The sequence below is a fragment of the Vanacampus margaritifer genome, chromosome 2 (genome assembly GCF_051991255.1).
Source record: "Vanacampus margaritifer isolate UIUO_Vmar chromosome 2, RoL_Vmar_1.0, whole genome shotgun sequence".
Lineage (NCBI taxonomy): Eukaryota > Metazoa > Chordata > Actinopteri > Syngnathiformes > Syngnathidae > Vanacampus > Vanacampus margaritifer.
In genome coordinates, this window is record NC_135433.1 from 46623486 (window position 1) to 46644392 (window position 20907).

The 20907-nt window shown below is 38.5% G+C and overlaps 1 pseudogene; it reads left to right on the top strand.

Moving 5' to 3' along the window:
* Positions 1-4473: 4473 nt before the first annotated feature.
* On the top strand, positions 4474-5903 carry LOC144043104 (uncharacterized; annotated as a pseudogene).
* The last annotated feature ends 15004 nt before the right edge of the window (positions 5904-20907 follow it).

Genomic DNA, 20907 nt, shown 5'->3' on the forward strand with positions numbered 1-20907 from the left:
ATTTGAACACTGTGTTAGTATTAATCCAATGTACTGAGTGCCCAAGAGCTAATTAGAACTGCACCATAACAGAAAAATATGCATTACGTACTTTTTTTCTAACTTTCGTCATTTTTGGTGTAATTTTTCTTACTTCATTTCATTTCATTTATTTATATATATATATATATATATATATATATATATATATATATATAAAATTTAATTTTTTGTTCTCGCTTTTCTGCCTTTTGTAATTTTGGGCAGTTTTATGGACATATTCTGTTAATTTTCTGCCTCTTTGTCCTTTATGGACATTTTTCATTTTCCGGGTTTCTTCTTTTGTTTTGGGAAATTTTATAGTTACTGTCATGTATGGGTTGTGTTTTTTGGTCCCCAAAAGGAAAGGGCAGACCCAGCCAGTCACTCAGTTTTAATGGAATAACACAAAGCGCACAACACGTGGACAAGGGGTTGTTTAAGCAAAAGGTGACGACGACGACAAAAAAAGTGTACGTCGTGGGTACAAACAGGAAAACACAAAATCACGCCAGAGGGCGGATAAAACAGAGGAGCACACAAAAATGACTAAAGAAAAAATCTCTACTAGTTTAATTGCTAGTGGTGTCCACAACACTAAGAAAGATTGCTGCTCTGAAGGTAGCAGTATCAAAAACCGTCAGGTATGGCAAGTAGCGTAGCAATAACCCGACACTTCTCTCTGTTGCTGCCAGGCTTTTATTTCAGCCTGATGACATAATGGGCAGCAGGTGTGTTGGCAGGATCCGCCCTCCAGCCGTTGCCCCAGCAACTGCAAGGGAGAAAGCGGAAACAGGAAACGGCAGAGAACCAAAACATAAGTTACTTTTTGAATGTTTTTTTAAAAATATATAAATTCTCTGACATTTTTGGCAATTTTATGGACATTTTATGGTCATGTTTTGGACTGGTATATTTTGGTTTTGTGGAGTTGGGTTTTTGTTTAGTTTTGGGTGTTTGTGTCCTTCTGTGTCATCTGTTCTGTTGTCCTTGTGTCCTTCCCTTGTCTCGTCAAGCTTTATGTTATCCACCTGTGTTTGCCTGACCTTCCTCATGTGTCAACCAATCAGTTCCCCCTGCCACTTGTGTCTTGCCCACGTGTGCCTCGTCATTTCAATTATTGTTGGTGTATTCAGGCCCCGTCCACACGAAAGCCTGTTTCAATGTATCCTCACAAGTTTCTTACTATTTAGGCCGTTGGTCCACACGATGGCGCGGTTTCGGACCTTGAAACTGATCACTCTTCTTTTGGACACCCGTAAGTCTTGAAATGCTTCTGTGTATACAAGATTTTATTGAGGAACGAAGCCGGCTTTGCTTCCATCTGGACGGGACCTTAGTCTCCGGTCTTTTGTTCAGTTCTTGTTGGTCTATTGTTTGTTTTTCTCCTTGTCTTGCCTTGTTGTTTCGCCCCACGCCTTGCCACGTTTTTGATTAGGACTTTGTTGTTTTGTTTGTTTTTACCTATGTCTTGCTGTCTCGTTTTTGTTTAATTAAAGAAACCATTTTTTGGACTTTCAATTTTGCCTCTCTCCACGCCTCTACTTCCCTGCACTTGGGTCCTCAACTACACCACCTTGTGAATGGACATTTTTAGGTTATTTTAAAAACTTTTACTTCTACCTGACAACTTAATAATATGGACTCTGACATTTACATTTTTATTAAAATTGTTTATTTAATCATTTATTCACTTAAATGATATGTTATCTAAAAAATTTAAAACTAACATCCATCCATCTTGGCGTATTCTAAGTCTCTAAAATAGTGGCATTTGTACCGATGCTAAAGATACCACTGCATAAACGGCGTCCTGGCTGGTCCACGGATTTTCTAACCAAATAAAGTAGGCGATATGGGCTTGGTTTGCAATGCCAGAGATTTGATTCTCCTCCTGCTGCTGCTCACTGCTCTCTCAGGGAATGGGTCGAATGCAGAGAACAAATTTCACCCCACTTAGATGTGTTTTTAATTACAAGTTGGTGTTCAATCAAAATAATACATTATATACTGTTGCCTTAAAGGTTTTGTAACATAACCTCTAATCTTCCATATTGTAATATAGTATGCAATTCACCATTTCCCATTCAAATAATGATACATTTGCACGTAATTATTTGTGTAATTATTGACTATTAATGGGAGACAACAGCAAATATAAGATTGCGGGTATACCAATTATTTTTCGTTGTGTACACACACACACACACACACACATACACACAAACAACCAGCGTGATTAACTGGCTTGATTAAAAACACCCCACGAACGCGTTCAATTTAAAAGCTACTAATGTAGTGCTGGAAAATAAAAGATTGGTCTCTTTGCAATTTAAACTATACACTTATTCATGATCCTTCTGCTCCACCTGCACTAGTGTGTGACTGTGTGTTTCTCTGCGGAGGCACCTCTCCCCCAAGGGATCACGAAGCCTCATCTGAATGCTTTGACTCGACTAAAAGGTGACAAGCCCTGATAGCAAACTGACAGGGTATTTTTCAAAGAGGATATATACAGTGCTACTCAAAGGTTTGTGAACCCTGCAGGCATGCTCAGATTTTTTGGGGTATAAAATATTAAAATAACCTTATTAAATGTTTAGTCATATCCCAATCTACAATGCTGACATTGAAAATAATTAACTTGAACAAAAAGAATGATAATATTGTCATTCATTATTGAGCAAAAGTTGTTGATTTAAGAAAAACTTAGATTTCGTGGTTGCAAAAGTATGTGAACCTCTCACTTAATCAGCCATTGCACCTCCTTTTGTAATGAGAACTTCATCCAAACACTTTTTTTTTTTTTTTGTGACTTATCAGTCTTTCACATCTACTTTAGGGGATTTTTGCCACTCTTCCTTGCAAAATTCAGCCAATTGAGAGAGAGAGAGGTTGGATGAACGTCCAGCATAAACTGCCCGCTTCAGGTCCCGCCACGGTATTTTGAAAGCATTTAACTCTTTCACTGCCAGACGTTTTCAGAAACGGGTTGTCCCCACTGCCAGCCGATTTAAGCATTTTGAGTGATCTTTCAAGGTCCACAGAAAATTTTGTGTTTGGACTATGGAAACACACATACTACCAAATGAAAGATTGGACTCTCAGCTTTCATCAGAAAAAAAAGTTTGTTTCTACCTTATTCCGTTCTTCAGTAATCAACAATAGAAAATGGTTACTTTCACCGAAATTCTCTCTTTTGAAACAAAAAACGGAGAAAAAGAGCTTTTTGTGAAACGATGTTATTTCATGCACTCTAGTGAATTGTACACTTCTTTTTGTCCATGAATGATGCCACAAACACCTAAATAGTGCTTTACTTCTGTAAAACGCTTTCACCAACAATGAAAAAGTGTTTTTTGATTGCAAAATACGTTTATTTCCATTCAACAGTGTAACAATTTGACAAAACAATTTCGCAAACTATTTCCAAATGTGTGCAACTGTGGTACTACTTACAATTATGTGGATGTTTCAAATACAGTTTTTCCTTTTGTAACGCTCTCCTGCGTGCAAGGAGACGCCAGGACTCGCACAACAGTTTACTTTCACTTTCACATTGGTCCGTTTTGCGTGCAAACGTTACACTTTCTTGACGGCCTTTTTTTCCGGGGAATAAAAAGCAAGTAGCAGACTGTACACACTTCCTCCGATGAATATGCATTGGACTCGGGGCACTCTCCGTCGTCCGATCGAACGTCCGCCTGTGCGTGCTCGGTTGCGCTCCGCGTTACGACACCGTCATAGCCGCCGCGTCAGCGGTTCCAATTTCTCCGTCAAGCTCGGATTCACCTTCATCATCATCGAGGATGATCACCGTCGTCATCAATGTACTATTTTAGCGTTGGTCGATGCCTTTCGTCTTGTAAGTGTAGAGCTGCTTGCAAACGCTCGCCATTGCCCGTTCCCTCCTCTATCTAGCTCCATCTAACGTCTTCTACTGCCGCGTCAATGCTTCTCAACCACGGAGTCACCACCCTCATCTTCATCATCGATGATGATCATCGTCGTCAACAATGTGCTTTTTCAGTGATGCTTTTGGTCTTTGAAAAAAAACGTCTCGGCGTGAGCTCCTCGCGACTGGCCGCCATTTTTCCTTTGTCTTGCATTCTCATCTCCTGCTCGACGCTCTAGCTCCGCCTCTACTGACGCCCACCCGATCTTGTCAAAAGAGAGTCATCGCTGCCCTCTAGGGGCCAAAAATAGTCATTAGGCACAACAGACAGACTTGAAACTTTCACCAGACATGCGGAAGGGTTTCCTCTACCCGTTTCAAAAAAAAAAAAAAAAATCATTGGATGACGTCTTTTGACGTCATTGGCAGTGAAGCGTAGGTTTTTACTTGACGTCTTTAAACGTCAGTGGCAGTGAAAGAGTTAAGTCAGGCTTTTGACTGGGAACATCCAGAACATGAATCTTGTTGTTCTTCAGCCATTCCTTGGTTGTATTGCTGGAATGCTTTGGATTTATTGTCATCCCCCAAATTTTTTTCGATTTAAAGCCTGGATCTACCAGCACTCTATCCTGCCCCGAATCCTGTGGCCCCTGCTAATCTACGCAGTCCCAATGACTGCAGTGGAGTCCTTAGATAGGAAGATCAGTGGCTATCTTTGGAAGTGGCTAGGCCTTACACGCAGCCTCACGCGCTGCTCTGTATGGCACAAGCAACATACTGCAGCTCCCATTCAGTGCCCTGACTGAAGAATTCATGGTGGTACGCACCAGAGAAGCTCTACAGTACAGGGACTCCAGGGACTGGAAGATGTCTTCAGCCAGTATCGAGATGAGGACAGGGAGGAAGTGGAAGGCCGAGAAAGCAGTGGAGGTAGCAGTCACGGTTGAGGCAAAAGGCGCTGGTGGGCACCGTGACGACAAGCAGAGCAGGCCTTGGATACTTTCCAAAGACCCTAATCAGCAAAGCTTACAGCAGGGAAAGACACCACCTGATTAAGGAAGAGGTCCGAGCAGGCGTAGAGAAAGTGCGAGTGGGCAGGGCGGTGGGATTGCGTCAGTAGGGAGCATGGACTAGGTGGGAGGGCACACTACAGGTATCCCCTGGTAAAACGTCCTCCAGGCAGACTTTCATCGAGTGCGTTTCCTGGTGCAAGCAGTCTACGACGCCCTGCCAAGCCCAGCGAACCTCCATGTCTGGGGAAAGAGTGAAACACCCTCCTGCCTGCTTTGCTCTGCAAGAGGCTCATTGGAACATCTCCCCAGCTGCTGTCCAAAGGCCCTGGTTGACGGTCGCTATCGGTGGCGCCATGACCAGGTCCTGAGGGCTATTGCAGAGAGTTAAGCCTCAGCAAGCACAAACAAGTGCCAAAGAAGGCAGTCCCCTTCATTAAAGCTGGAGAGAAACCCCATGCATGCCAGTATGTAACAGGCCTTCTCCACACGGCATCTGACTGGCAGCTGCAGGTCGACCTGGGAAAGCAGTTGAGATTCCCCCAACACATCACAAGATCTCTTCGTCCAGATATGGTCATTACCTCCCAGACGTCAAAACATCTGACCATTCCGGAGTTAACGGTGCCTTGGGAAGAACAAAATCGAGGAAGCCAACAAGAAAAAGCGGGCCAAGTACCAGAAACTGGTGGAGGAGTGTAGGGAGAGAGGTTGGAGAACCTTCTATGAGCCCATAAAAGTTGGCTGCAGGGGCTTTGCAGGACGGTCACTGTGCAAAATCTTGAGTCGTTCGGGAATCGTAGGAGTTGCAAAGAAGAGGGCCATTAGATCTGCAAGTGAGGCCGCAGATATCGCCACTCGGTGGCTTTGGACCCACAGAAGGAACTTCCAAAAAGCTTCAGGTTTGTCCAGGGTACTCTCTCTGGCAAAGTTGAGATGGGCAGCTTTGGTCTTTTTTGTGAGCAGAAGGTTCCACCTAGCAAGCCTTCCAAGAAAGCCTTGTCAATTGACTTTTCTTCTGTTTGTTGAAGCATGCACATGTGTCCCACATGCAGCAAAAGAGGTTGGCAAATCCCTCGATGTGTTTCACAGGTTGGCTTTCACCTGAATTATCATTTTTCTTGTGGGTCTCGCTGATATTTTAGAAGGTCGTCCACATCTGGGCTGGATTGTAGTAATTTTCAGTGTTCTCTAGTTGCAGATGATCTGCTTCACAGTGGAATGATGAAGCTAATTTTTTTTAGGCGACTATAGATTTTCCCAGACAGATGTGCTGTCACTACCCAATTCCTGAGGTCCCCTGAGATTTCTCTTCCTGAAATTACTGACCTGAATAAGTTCACCTGATTAAGACTAAAGTGATGTGGTTTTGTGTCTGTTTCAGTCAGTGAAACCTCATTTCATTGGTTAGTTTAGCTACCAATTTGTCCCACCTGATCTTAATTGACTGCTTGTTTTAAGCAATGCAGCTCAGGAGGGTTCATTTACTTTTGCACCTACATGAATTGACCAAAAACTCTTTTTAATTTAGTTTTGACTACACAATAAAATTTTTTTTTTAAAAAAACAATGCATTGAAATGCTAAACACTACACCTGTTATTTCATATAAAATGTAATGGTTCAGATTGAACAACAAAATCAGGTTGAAACGATTGAAAAATCCAAATTGCTCAAGAAGTCCACAAACTTATGAGCAGCACCAGGGAGAGCCCCGCAACGCAGCACCCCCCAAGAGACCCAGGGAACGGCCAAGACGCAGCCGCAGCCAACAGAGGGGCAGAGCTGCCCACGCCCAGCCAGGGGGGGGCAGCACCTATAGAAATAATCCACTGGCATGCAGTGAACCCGAATATTAACCCTGAGTGCCCATTGGAGGTGAATCTTGAGGAGTTGGTGATTAAGGTGTCGTTTGATGTAGTCTGCTCGATCCTGCTGGCAGCAACTGGGTTCCTGACTATAAAAACACAACCATTAGTTACAAATTGCCAAATACAGAAACAGCAATGTAAGTTATCGCGATGTGGTGGCTCTCGCTAACAGGCAGAATTAAGTAACCAGATTTAGGTTAAAATATTCTATATACGTTTTGATTCAGATATTCAGAGTTTGTTTATTTTAGAAATACATAACCGGAGTGCATAACCATAAAGCATGAAAATAAGTTTCTAGTGTTTTGTAAACATTGGAGACAAATGTCGGAGTCTGAGAGTCCCATTTTCTTCAACATATATTGAGTAATGTATGTTCTATGAATAATTTTATATTGGATAAGTTGTAAATTTGTGTGTTTTGTCATTTTAAATGCGTTTTCACAAACTTGAATCCAAAAGTCAGATTCCGGAGCTATAGACAAGTCTGTCTCCCATTTCGAGATGGGTAAAGACATTTTATCAGTCTATGAAAGTAACTTATATATTTTTGAGTTTTTTTGTTGTTGTCGGAGAAAGCTTGGTAATATCTTTAGCTAAAACAGGCGGTTGGAGCGTACCCCGAAGTGTTGGAATTGGTTTCTTTATCATACTTTTAACTTGCAGATAATGTAAAAAAGTAAACAGTCCTGATAAATGTGCTACTTCTATAAGAAGGCTCTCATAGGAAGATATTCAGTTAAAATTGTGTGTTGAATATGGCCTGCATTATATTACTTCTTTTTTATTCTAAATGCAGTTAGGCTGTGGCTTAAGCGGGGGTTACAAACATACTGACAATTAGGCTGAATTGGGTCATTTTTCTTCCTTTGCAATTTAAATCAGCAAAGGTTGGATTGTCAGAAGTCTCTAAAATATTATCAAAAGTGAGTATCCTTTGTTGTTTTAAAATTTCAATATTATCAGAGGTGCAAAAAGTTGACGGTTGTTAGTGAACAATAAAAATCGAGCTGGGATCCATTTTGTCTCTCAATGAGGAAACCCTGAGTGAGGGAGTGTGCAGGTGTCGTGTTTGGATGACAATTATGGCCTGATGTTGGGGTAGCACGGATCAAGATGGCCTGACATCACGGGGCAAAACGCACTCCATGGTGAGATTAGGAAAATCAAAATCACACATATTCACTCGAGGTGCATATTCAGTTCTTCACTGTTTGGGGTCACTTACAGTTCAGCCTCCCAAATTGCTGGTCCTGCAGTGTGGAGCTGATGAGAGAGGAGCTACAGAGGCAGTCTTATTTATATTCTGTGCAACGATTTAGCCTGACTCATCAAGCCGCCACCGCCGCAGGAGGAATTATTAACAGTTCTGTCGCATTTCACTGCAAGTAATATATTTTTTGAAAAAACCTGAACAAAGACCCAATTCATTAATTCACATTTGAAGAATGAGAGCGCTTGTTTCTGCATAATGACTTCACAAGTTGATGCGTTAAAAAAAAAAAATATCACTGTTCTAAATGCATGGGCTTCCCACGCAAAAGTGCCAATCAAATAAAGGCAAGGCTTTTTTTAAATTATGCATGGATAAACTCCTGAACACCAAACTGTCATAGGTGAACTACTACACCATTTCATCCAGTGCTGGCTCTAGAACATTTTACTTGGGGTGGCAAAGGGGTGGCAGGAGGTTCAGTTGGTGGGCAGAGATTATAACCCAGTGGTTGCTAGCCGTTTAGCATAGGCTAATTTTGTTGGTGTTTAATGCTCACGCACGCAAGATAATAAACAATAAGTAGTTATGTCCAGGGCAGCACAGTGGCTGACTGGTTAGCACGTCCGCCTCCCAGTGCTGAGGACGTGAGATCGAGTCCGGGCTTCGGCCTTCCTGGGTGGAGTTTGCATGTTCTCCCCGTGCTTGCGTGGGTTTTCACCGGGTACTCTGGTTTCCTCCCACATCCCAAAGACATGCATGGCAGGTTAATTGAACACTCCAAATTGTCCATAGGTGTGATTGTGAGTATGGTTGTTTGTCTCTGTGTGCCCTGTGATTGGCTGGCAACCAGTTCAGGGTGTACCCTGCCTACTGCCCGAAGCCAGCTGGGATAGGCTCCAGCACCCCCGCGACCCTTGTGAGGAAAAGCGGTCAAGAAAATGGATGGATGGATAGTTATATCCACTCAATTCAACTCATTGTGATATTATGATAATACTAAATGGTGGTTAGTGCTCGTTTGCCTTAACTGGTAACTACTAGCGTGCTAATGCTAATCGTGTTTGCTAATCGTTTGACATAGCCTAATTTTGTTGGTGTTTAATAATGCATATGCACAGAGGATAATAAATAATAAATAGTTATCCAATCGAATAAACTCACGCTGGAACCCATCCCAAATTGACTTGCAGTGACAGGAGTTGAACCGTGAACCACAGCTATGTGAACCATTACAGTCTGAATGTTCCTCGCATGACTTCGTTATTTTGTCATTGTCCCTGACAATTGACACCAAACGCACACATGCATCTTCCATCAAAGCCACGTCAGAACATTGTGACGGTCCAGATTCCCTCAACCAACCGACTCACGCTGAGTGGGATGAGACAAAGTCGACTGTTTGATTCCCGATGCCACAAGCCGCAACACTCGCAGCTGACTTTTGTTTGAGGCTCTATATCAAGCAATGACTCTTGGCAACGTGAAACAGCTGCCCATAAACTATCTTGACAAACTCGTATGAGATTTTTTTCATTTTGAGAGAAGAAAAAATGACAGCTGTAGTTAGACTGTCTTTCTGTCGGTAATCTTTATTATTGCTTGTGCTGCATTTCCCCGACTCTGCCAGAGCCATCGCATCTTAAAAGGAAGGACGCGGCAGAACATATTTCACTCCATTTCTCAGGATTCCTCAAGGACTTTAGACTTTAGAGCATGCTCTCTGCTGACATGAAAAATTTAATAAAGGAATGAAAAGACGGCGCACTCTCGTCTCCAGTCCAGGATGCTAAATCATCACGTCAAAACTTGGAGCCAATCAGGCGAATGGGAGTTGATGTAAGACACAAGCTATTAGTGATGTAGTTGGATCTTTGACTCTTCCTGTTAGTGGCGCCAGCACCCCTAGAGGGCAGTACACATGTTGTCCTTTCATCCTATTCTGGCTATAGGAGGTCAGAGGGGATTGAGGCCCGGGCTCGCCGCCACATGTTGCTCAGTCAGGCCCGTTTTGCTTAAGGCAACGATTATCGCCATATAGCAGCGGCTACTGTTACAAAATACCTCTGCGGCTTGCAGAGCTGGCCAGATCCTGATTGGCATATCGGGAGACTCCTTCCCCACATTTCCTTTTAACCACTTCATTGATAGAGAAAATACACACTGACATCAGGGAATTTAAGTCGCCGCTTAAAGGCCTTCCAACCCAAACAGCTAAACTGGGAAGCCATCTAGAAACATTTAGTTGGAAATACATCACTTCGGATGAGGATTTTCAGTTCAGCTCCACTGCACGACTAATTTGTAAAATATACTCGTGTGAATACCAAAGATCAGATATTACACTTGACATTGTGCTCCAGAAAATCATTTTCTTGCCAGTAATAGCTTCACTAGTTCACAATGGATTCCAACTCAACTCATTTCGGACAACTTAGCTACTATTTGTCTGAAGACCAGAAAAAATATTGGACTTATTCTGCATTAAGATCAACATATTAGAGTTGCTAAAATCAAATCACATTGCTCTGATCTGAGGTCATCACCTATGTTGCTCACAGCCACTAAGGAGCATTCACACTATATTGTAACACATTAAGCAGTGATAAAGTTGCCCGAGCAGCGGAAGCTGCGAGGTCCCTCTTGTTTTTTGTTATTATTATTATTCTTTTTCTTGGTAAACTATCTCATTTTTGGGGACCTAAACATTTACAAAAACTCACCAAACTTTGCACACACCTCTGGCTCAGCGAAAAATGTGATATTATGAAGTTGCCATAACAACATATAGCGCCCCCTAGCGTGGACAAATATGCACCAATCCCGGCACGTTTGACCGAGGGCTACAAAAATTGTCAGGCACGTGAAGCGCCCCGAGACACACAAAAAAGTCAATGGAAGTCATATCCTAAAATGTACTGCAAGTAAGCTATGAATTTTTGAATGTCCATTTTTGCACATTCACTGTGGTCATTCTTTTTGCCTGTTTGCCAACAGTTTTCATACGATTTACTTCTAACTTGGCATGGATCATCTCAAGACCTGGGACAACAACTGGGGAAAAAATCTTGACTTTTTGAAATACTATATTACGGGGGCGGGGCCTCAAATTTTGTCTTTAATATTTCCTTCATCAAAAAAGAGGAAATGCTTAATAACTCCAACAACCAAAAAATCCCAAACTTCTCATGCATCTTAATAGCCATGGCCTGAAAACATCTATATTATAATATTTGGTTATACATGTAGCGCCACCTAGTGGTGTTTTGCTTTTAAACCCAACCAGCTAAATTTGAATGTTTGCAGTTAGAAACACAATAATGTGAGTTTTTAACTTTCTTTTATCTATCTATCTATCTATCTATCTATCTATCTATCTATCTATCTATCTATCTATCTATCTATCTATCTATCTATCTATCTATCTATCTATCTATCTTGTTGAATGAGGATTTTCACTTCATCTCCATTTCACAATCACTTTGTGGAAATATAAATACCACATTGTAACTTTGCTATTTCTCAACGCATTCCAGTTTAATCAAAGGACCAAATATGCAACTCGGCTGAGCTATTATCGTTGTCTGTCTAGACGAGAGATGGGAGACTTAGATGCTGGAGGGGGGCCACAATTTTTCACCAGTTGCACTCGAGGGCCACATAGGACCACCCACTTCCCAACCAGATGTATGACAAAAATGCCATTTTAGATATGGACTCTTTATATCGTATTTCATTTTTCCCAATACCTTTTTCAATCCATGTATAAAAGATACACTATCCAACCCAACAATAAACAATATCAAACATACTGGAATTTTTTTCTAGTGCAAAGGGCTCTCTTGCAAAAATACTGCCATTCAAGGATGGCACAAAACTGTTGAACAATAAACAAACATTAACTCATTCACTCCTGGCCATTTTCACTGAAGCAACCTCCTTCACCCCCAGCTGTTTTACTGGATTTTGACTGATTTTGCAAGAATATTGTGTTCTATTGCTATAAAAAACATGGAACCTACCATAAGAAAGATTAGAGTCTCTTCTTTCATCAGGAAAAAAAAGTATATTTCCTTCAACAATAACGACGAAGACGAAGAGTACCCCGAGTCCAATGCATATTCATCGGACGAGTGGGTACAGTCTGCTACTTGCTATTCCCCGGAAAAAAAGGCCGTCAAGAAAGTGTAACGTCTGCACGCGAAAGGGGCAATCGCAGTGAAACGAATCTGTTGTGCAAATCCTGCTCCGTCTCCTTGCACGCAGGGGAGTGTTACAAAAAGAAAAACTGTATTTAAAACATCCACATAATTGTAAATAGTACCACATTTGTAAATAGTTTGCGAAATTGTTTTGTCAAATTGTTACACTGTTGAATGGAAATAAACGTATTTTGCAATCTAAAAACACTTTTTCATTGTTGGTGGTAGAGTTTTACAGAAGTAAAGCACTATTTAGGTGTTTGTGGCATCATTCATGGACAAAAAGAAGTGTACAATTCACTAGATAGAGTGCATGAAATAACATTGTTTCACAAAAAGCTTGTTTTCTCAGTTTTTTGTTTAAAAACAGAGCATTTCGGTGAAACTAACCATTTTCTATTGTTGATTACTGAAAAACGGAATAAGGTAGAAACAAACTTTTTTTTCTGATGAAAGACGAGAGTTCAATCTTTCATTTGGTAGTATGTGTGTTTCCATAGTCCAAATACAACATTTTCTGTGGACCTTGAAAGATCAGTCAAAATGCTTAAATCGGCTGGCACTGGCGGCATCCCTTTTCTGAAAACGTCTGGCAGTCAGAGTTAAATACATACTGGACTAAAAGCTATGAACATTTTAGTTCATGAACGAAGAAAACTACCATTGCTTCAAGCATTCTCTTCAGTTCAGAGGCTAAATCAAAGCCTTCTGTATGCTCTAGCATAAAAAAATATATATAAATACATCTTTGGGAGCAAGGTAATATTCAAATAGAACGTATTTTTATGTTTTTGGGAGCAAATGAGTCAAGTCCAAGAATTTATTTTGTGCATTTATTTTTTACAAAAATTCAACTCACTCAAAATGTTAATATTATTGAGGACGAAGTACTTTGTTTGTCCTGCATGTAATTTCAAATCCGCATGAAATTATTAGGTGTACTATTGTAAGCGTGACTAAGCTATGTCTGCCATCTAGTGGTGAATGATGATATTACAACTTAAAGGTACAATTGATGCATATTATATGCATATTGGCAGATTAAAAAAAAAAAAAAAAAATCAATATTTTTTAGGTTTAAAAAAATAGATATAATTTTTACATTTTTTCTCCACATTGACCTATAGCACCTATATTGTATGGTTACCAGAATTTTCTGAAAGATAAAAAAAACAAAAAAACTACTTTAAATTATAATTTTTTAATATAAATTTATTTAATGTAATCAGGGGAAGTGTAATCAAGGGCTACATGACAGTTGCCCATTCCTGGTATAGACAGTTCGTTTAGAAGTGTTGAACTTTTTCTTGATAAAGCTTTAATTATTCGCATGGCTAGAAACAAATGCAAGCAAAAACAGAAATAAACAATGTTGCTTACAGTCACGTGGGTGCAATTTATCCAAGGATGACTGTAATTCTGTATATTGACCAGAAACCAGTAAAACATACTGTGTGTTGTTCTTCTTTCGTAAATCTCGATGGCATGCTATGCTTCATTATTTCAGAAGGGATTCCAACTCCGTTAAAGGAAAAAATGTGCAACTCATTTGGGACAAATGTGCCAATATTGTTCTCAATACAAACAGTCAATACTTCAGAAATATAGGACTTTTCTGTAATAAGATCAAAGCGCAGAAGAGCAATGATGCGATGCCATTTGGCAGTTGCCAATGCTTGGATTTGTTTTTTCTGCATGAAGATATAAACAGTAACGCAATGACTAATAAATTGCAAGAAAAAAAATTACAAACCTTCAATCAGATTACCGTGATGTCATTTCACAATTTTGGATGGTACGAGTACTGTTATATAAACCAGTGTGACAATCCTCAATAATTTTACTTTTTTAACATTTCTGCCATTTCTAAGAGTGATTCTTATTAATGGCATACAGTCAACCGTCTGTTTTTGTTGATGCGCTTTTCAAAGCCGCATTTAATAATCTTGCTTACATCTGTTTCAATTAAACAGTGGCATCATTAGCACAACAAGGGCGTGAAGCTTGATTTGCGTTAATGAGTTGGCAGAAAATTAACACAGGCAAGAGACGCAGGAAGTTTTCCCAGCGTGGAAAAACGCAACAAGCCAGAGAACTTGGGGAAGCTTATAAGGAAAATGAAATAGCGTGCGTGTTTTTTCCCGCCAAATGAGCTGCACAGCATGCGAAAACAAGACCTGCTGTTACACACTTATGCAAACATGGCTGTCATGCTGTGCTATGAAAATGCTATATTTGGTCATGAAAATGTCCTATTTTGCTATAATTTAAAAGCAGCTGGGGGGGGATCTGGTTAGATTATTTTCATAAAATCTAAGAAAAACCCAACAACTAGTTTTGTGTGATTTATAGTTAATAGTTTTTGCAATAAAATGTTGATATGCTATAAAAAATAAATATGAAACACATCAATACCTTTCATTTCCTCAAACAGCGGCCCTTACTCAAGTAAACAACATGCCTCTATGTCAAATAAGCATATCCTTCTAAGAGACGCCTCCTTTCTCTTATCAGAAGTCAAAGGAGTAGAAAATATGAATTATCTCAGTTAACAGATGATATTTTTTATACATTGTGACATGAAGTCAACTGTTGAGCTTATTTTGCTAACCAAAACAGAAGCTCAACCCCAAAATCCTCTATGGGACACCTAACCACATCTACATTTGAGTAAATACATATTTAATTTTTTTTTTATACATACATGAATACGCTACACTAACGCTAGGTGATGAAGTGCTTCATCCATGAGCGAAAATACAGTCTAAATTAGATTAGACTAGATTTGAGGTTCAACGAATTGTGCGGTCCCTTTTTGTCATGGTAACAATAGTCATACTCTGTACTGGCCCACACTCTCATAAGTAGGGATGGGCGAGTACCGTTACCGGTTATCGCATCGGGCCGATACCCGGCCTTATTTCAAGGTATCAGTACTTGGTAGTTAAAAGAATAGAAAATGGCCAATAATTTCATGCCATTTTAAAGAGGAAATTAACCTAAAAAAAAAAACTCTTGACAACAATATGTTCTATTCAGCTAAATATTGTATTCTGGTTAATGCTGTGTTAGTGGAATATGAGTTAAGCAGCAAAATCCAGCAGTTTTTATCAATATCAGAAGGTGGCCATTTTGTCACTTGCTATCGAGTGAACATATAAACTCTTTTCTTTCTTCCTATTCTTGTTTTTCTTTTTTACTACAACTTATATTTTATTACTTGTAATGTTTTTTTAAAAAAAAAAATATATTTTTATGTTGATATGTTCAATAAAACCATAAACCAAACAAAAAAAAATACATCGCAGTTATTCAGGACTAAATATATATATATATATATATATATATACACACATATATATATATATATATATATATATACACACATATATATATATATATATATATATATACACACACATATATATATATATATATATATATATATTTTTTTTTTGTATGTGGGTGAGCATGTGCGTGCGTGCGTGCGTGCGTGCGTGTGTGTATTCATCAGTTCACCTAAAGCCCATTAAAAAAAAATCCCATACTAATAATATAATATAATAATAAATTGCCAAATGCAGAAACATCAATGTAAGTTATCACGATGTAGTGGCTCTCGCTAACAGGCAGAATTAAGTAACCAGAATTAGGTTAAAAAATTCTATATACGTAGACCATGTTTCTATAAATTTTGATATTTGGTTTTTATTTGAGGCAGATATTTTTTCCATTAAAATGTGATTTATAAGGAGGTTAGACCATTGGTCGATATTCAGAGTTTGTTTATTTTCCCAGTTAACAAGAATTGTTTTTTTAGCGATAGTAAGGGCTACAAGTGTAGATTGAAATTGTTTATGTGGCAAGTCAGTTGTTGTTAGGTCACCTAGCAAACACAAGTTTGGAGATAAAGGTATCCTACAGTCCAAAATAGCGGAAAGTTTTTCTAAGACTTTAGTCCAGAAATACATAACCGGAGTACATAACCATTAAGCATGAACATAAGTGTCTGTAGTGTTTTGTAAGCATTGGAGACAAATGTCGGAGTCTGAGAGTCCCATTTTCTTCATCATATATTGAGTAATGTATGTTCTGTGAATAATTTTTATATTGGATAAGTTGTAAATTTGTGTGTTTTGTCATTTTAAATGCGTTTTCACAAACTTGAATCCAAAAGTCAGATTCCGGTGCTATAGACAAGTCTGTCTCCCATTTCGAGATGGGTAAAGACATTTTATCAGTATATGAAAGTAACTTATATATTTTTGAAAGTTTTTTTGTTGTTGTCGGAGAAAGCTTGTTAATATCTTTAGCTAAAACAGGCGGTTGGAGCGTACCCCGAAGTGTTGGAATTTTTTTCTTTATCATATTTTTAACTTGTAGATAATGTAAAAAATTTCCGTTTTTTATATTGTATTTTTGGAGCAAGGATGTATATGATATAAACATATTATCTGAGAAGAGATGGTGGAGATGTGTAATTCCTTTCTGCTCCCACACACCTAAAGAAAACGGTTGGTTGTTAAGTTGAAAGTCGGGGTTATGCCATAGGGGAGAGAGCCCACAGGACTCCACTTGGGCTTTTGTCAATTCTAGTGCCTTCCACCAGGCAGTCACGGTGGCGGAAATCATTGGGTTTTTAAAACAATTAAGTCGCTTAATCGATGTTGTAATAAAGAGTAAATCTCGAAGTCTGAGGTTATTACAATCCTTCTGTTCTAGTTTCAGCCAACAGTTAGTGTCTCTGTTGGGTTGTGCCCATAGAACGATATATTGTAACTGGTTAGCTATATAGTAGTACATAAAATTTGGTGCCTCTCGGACCACCTTTGGATTTACTTTTCTGAAGAGTAGATAGACTAATCTTTGCTTTTTTTTTATTCCAGTAAAATTTTGTAACTGCTGAGTCCAACAACTGGAACCATTTAGCCGTAGGTTTAAATGGAATCATTGAGAAAAAATAGTTTATTTTGGGTAAAACTTTCATTTTAATGGTGGCTATTCGTCCTATTAGAGAAGTAGGAAGATTATTCCAGCGCTCCAAGTCACTATAAATGTTATCCAGAAGTGGACAAAAGTTTAAATGAATTAAATTAGTTAATTTCGGTGAGATTTTTATGCCTAAGTATTTTAAATTACCTATAGGAAATGAGTAGTGTGGGTCCTGGCTTGCAGGGTTCCATGAATTTTCTGTAATAGGTAGAAGTGTTGATTTTGTCCAGTTAATAGAATAATCTGATAACTGTGAGAATTTAGTTATTAAGTTAAATACTTCCCCTAGCGAAGTAGCCGGCTTTTCTAAATAAAGTAAGATGTCATCGGCATATAGATTAATTTTATGTTCTGTTACCCCAGAGTGAATTCCTTGAATCCTTCTTTCCTGGCGTATGGCTAATGCAAGTGGCTCAATAAATATTGCAAATAATAAAGGGGATAGTGGGCATCCCTGTCTTGTGCCGCTCTGTAAAGTAAAGCTCTGAGATATAATCCCATTAGTAGTAACTGTAGCTTTTGGAGAATCATATAATACTGATACCCAGTGGATAAATGATTTCCCAAAGCCAAATTTATTTAAAACAGCAAAGAGGAAGGACCAGTTAACTTTGTCGAAAGCTTTTTCTGCATCCAATGATATAATAACTGCCTTTTTATCATGCCGCTGTGACATGCTAATAAGGTTAAAGAGTCTCCTAATATTAGTAGAGTGCCGATCTTTAATAAAGCCTGTTTGGTCGCTATGAATAATTGTCGAGATTACTGTTTCTAGTCTAGATGTGAAAGCCTTAGTGATAATTTTAATATCAGTGTTAATTAGTGAAATCGGACGGTAACTTGATGGAAGGGTGCGGTCTTTTTCTGGCTTTAATAAAAGTTTAATTGCTGCTGTATTCATGTGTGGGCGTATGTAACCCTTAGTTTTAATTTCTGTTACTACTCTTAAGAATAGTGGAGCAAGCATTAACCAGAAGTGCTTAAAAAATATAGCCGGATAACCATCCGGGGCAGGTGCTTTGCCATTAGGTATACTATCTAGAGCACTGTACAACTCGTTTATAGTAAGTGGCGCATCTAACATGTCTTTATATTCAGTAGTTAACTGAGGTATATTTAAGCTACTGAGGAATGCCTCAATATGCTCAGGGTTAGGCTTGTTAGTTTCTAAGTATAGGTTACGATAATAGTTATAAAAAATGTGATTAATTTCTTCTGGTGATTGTGTGCATTCACCAGTTGTCCCTTTAATAGCCGTTATAAGAGACTTTTCCCGATTGCGTTGAAGTTGGTTTGCAAGAAATTTACCTGATTTGTTATTATATTCAAAGTTGTTATATCTCAATTGTTGTATTATAAATTCTGTCTTTTTAGTTAGCATATCGTCTAACTGTATTTTTGTATTTTGTAAGTCAGTCCATATTTGGTTATTTGGGTTTATTGCGTACTCATCCGTCAGTTGTTTAATTTTATCTTCCAAGTCTTTTTCAGATTTTTGATCCTGTTTCTTTTTATAAGATGAATATGATATAATTTTACCTCTAATTACTGCTTTCCCAGTTTCCCAGAGAAGAGATGGCGATAGGTCTGGAGAGTCATTTATTTCCAAAAAGTCTGCCCACTCTTTTCTTATAATTTTGTCAAACTCTGCGTCATTTAGCAGTGAGATGTTAAACCGCCATGTCGGTGGTGGTTTAAAGGTATAATCAACTTGTAGGGAAAGGGAGACTGGTGCATGGTCGCTAATAATAATAGGATGTATTTTTGTAACAGTTTTATCAGCAATAGAGTTATTTGTAAGAAAATAATAAATTCTTGAAAAAGACCGGTGCACAGCGGAAAAGAAGGTAAATTCCTTCTTATTTGGGTTTTTAAGTCTCCAGCTGTCGACGAGGCCAAAGTCATCCATATATTCCCCTATTACTTTAGTAGATTGTAATCGCCTACATGTTGTATTATTAGAACGGTCAATTAATGGATTTAAGACTGTGTTAAAGTCTCCTCCAATAATAATAGTAGAGTTCGCTGCTAAATCAAACAGCTGAGAGAAAAATTCATGGAAAAAGGCCGGATCATCATTATTAGGGGCATATAAATTACCAAGTGTATATATTTTATTAAATATAGTCACCTGAATAATAATGTATCGGCCCTCTGGGTCTGTTATTGTATTATTTAAAGTAAAGAGTAAATTCTTATGTATGAGTATACAGACTCCTCTTTGTCTACTGTTATAAGGGGCAGAGTACGCTTGGCTAAAATTCTTATCAATAAGTAATTTTTCTTCAGATTTTTGTAATTGGGTTTTTGAAGAAGAATAATGGAATTTTGTCCTCTTTGCGTGTTCCAAAAATGAGGATAGGTTTAATGCAAGAAAACTACACCTTTGCAAAAATGATTTTTAATTTTTCAGAGATCTCTGGGCATTCCAACAGCTTCCGATTTCATCACTTAAAGAACGTGGGATTTCAGAGCGTCAAATGTGTCTTCTTCCGGGTGGTGGATGGCTTTTATTGTTTTAGGACCTCCCCTCTTTTATTTGTAGACAAAACATATCTCAGTACTTTTCCAGAGCAGATGGCGTAAACAAGGTCAGATCTCGGTGTATGTATTCGGGACTGAATATGTTATATAGTTGAAGGATCTATTTTTCCCCATAACAACATCTCACAAACAAGTTGAATCAAATTCACGGTGGCCGTGACTGATGAAGAAAGTAAAAAGTGTGTGTGTGTATTATTTCAAAGCAAATTCTGTTTTCATGACCGAGATGTGCGTGTACAAATAAAACAAGGAATTTTGGACCAATCAGTGTATACCAGCCTAAGGAGTGTGTGTGTGTGTGTTTTTGAGACAAATTCTGGTTCAAGGGCTAAATGTGCTTTTGCACAAAACGCTGAGAAGGAACTTTTTTAGACTAAATAGTATGTCCCAGCTTAAGGCCAGACCATACGAGGTCGACATCATCTGCTCTGCTCAGGACACAAAACATTTCGACAAGGTTAATGTGAAGAATTAAAATGTTCATAATGTGTAACAATAGTTGATATATGAAATTAGGTATTAAAAATGTTATAATATCTTTCAGTTTCTTGTAGGAGGCAAATATCTGCTTTTAATTTTAAGAGATGGTCTAAAGTTTTTATTCTTTTTGCTTCTGAGCGAGCGCCACAAACATTCCAGGAAACCAGAACTAATTTATGCATACAAACAATATAGACTCAGTCCTGTGTATATATCTGCATAGGTCATTTGTCAATATTAGTATGTTATAGGATAGAATCAAAGTGGTTAGGTGGTTTATGTAATTTGTGTAAAATATGAGGTGACGAGTAAGTAAATATAACAGTGAAAAAACAGGTAGGGAGGTAAAAGTAAAGGAAGTTAACGGGGGATTAAACATAAAAATACACCAATAACTGGTAACCTAAGCGAGATTTTTTGTTTAAATATACTTTAGATATAGTTACAGTATGTATTTAATAATATATTTATAATATCGCCTAAACATAATGAGTATTCATATTTAAGGTTTTATAACCACATATACAGTATATGTATACATCTAATAATCAAACAAAGTTTAGTTCCACCAATGCCATTTAGAACAGCCAGGGAGTGGAGTTGGGGTTCCGGAATAGTTGGCCATCGATGTATAGTTTATCGACGACCATCGCAGTCCGTTTACCCTCCTGCCTATTTTGTTT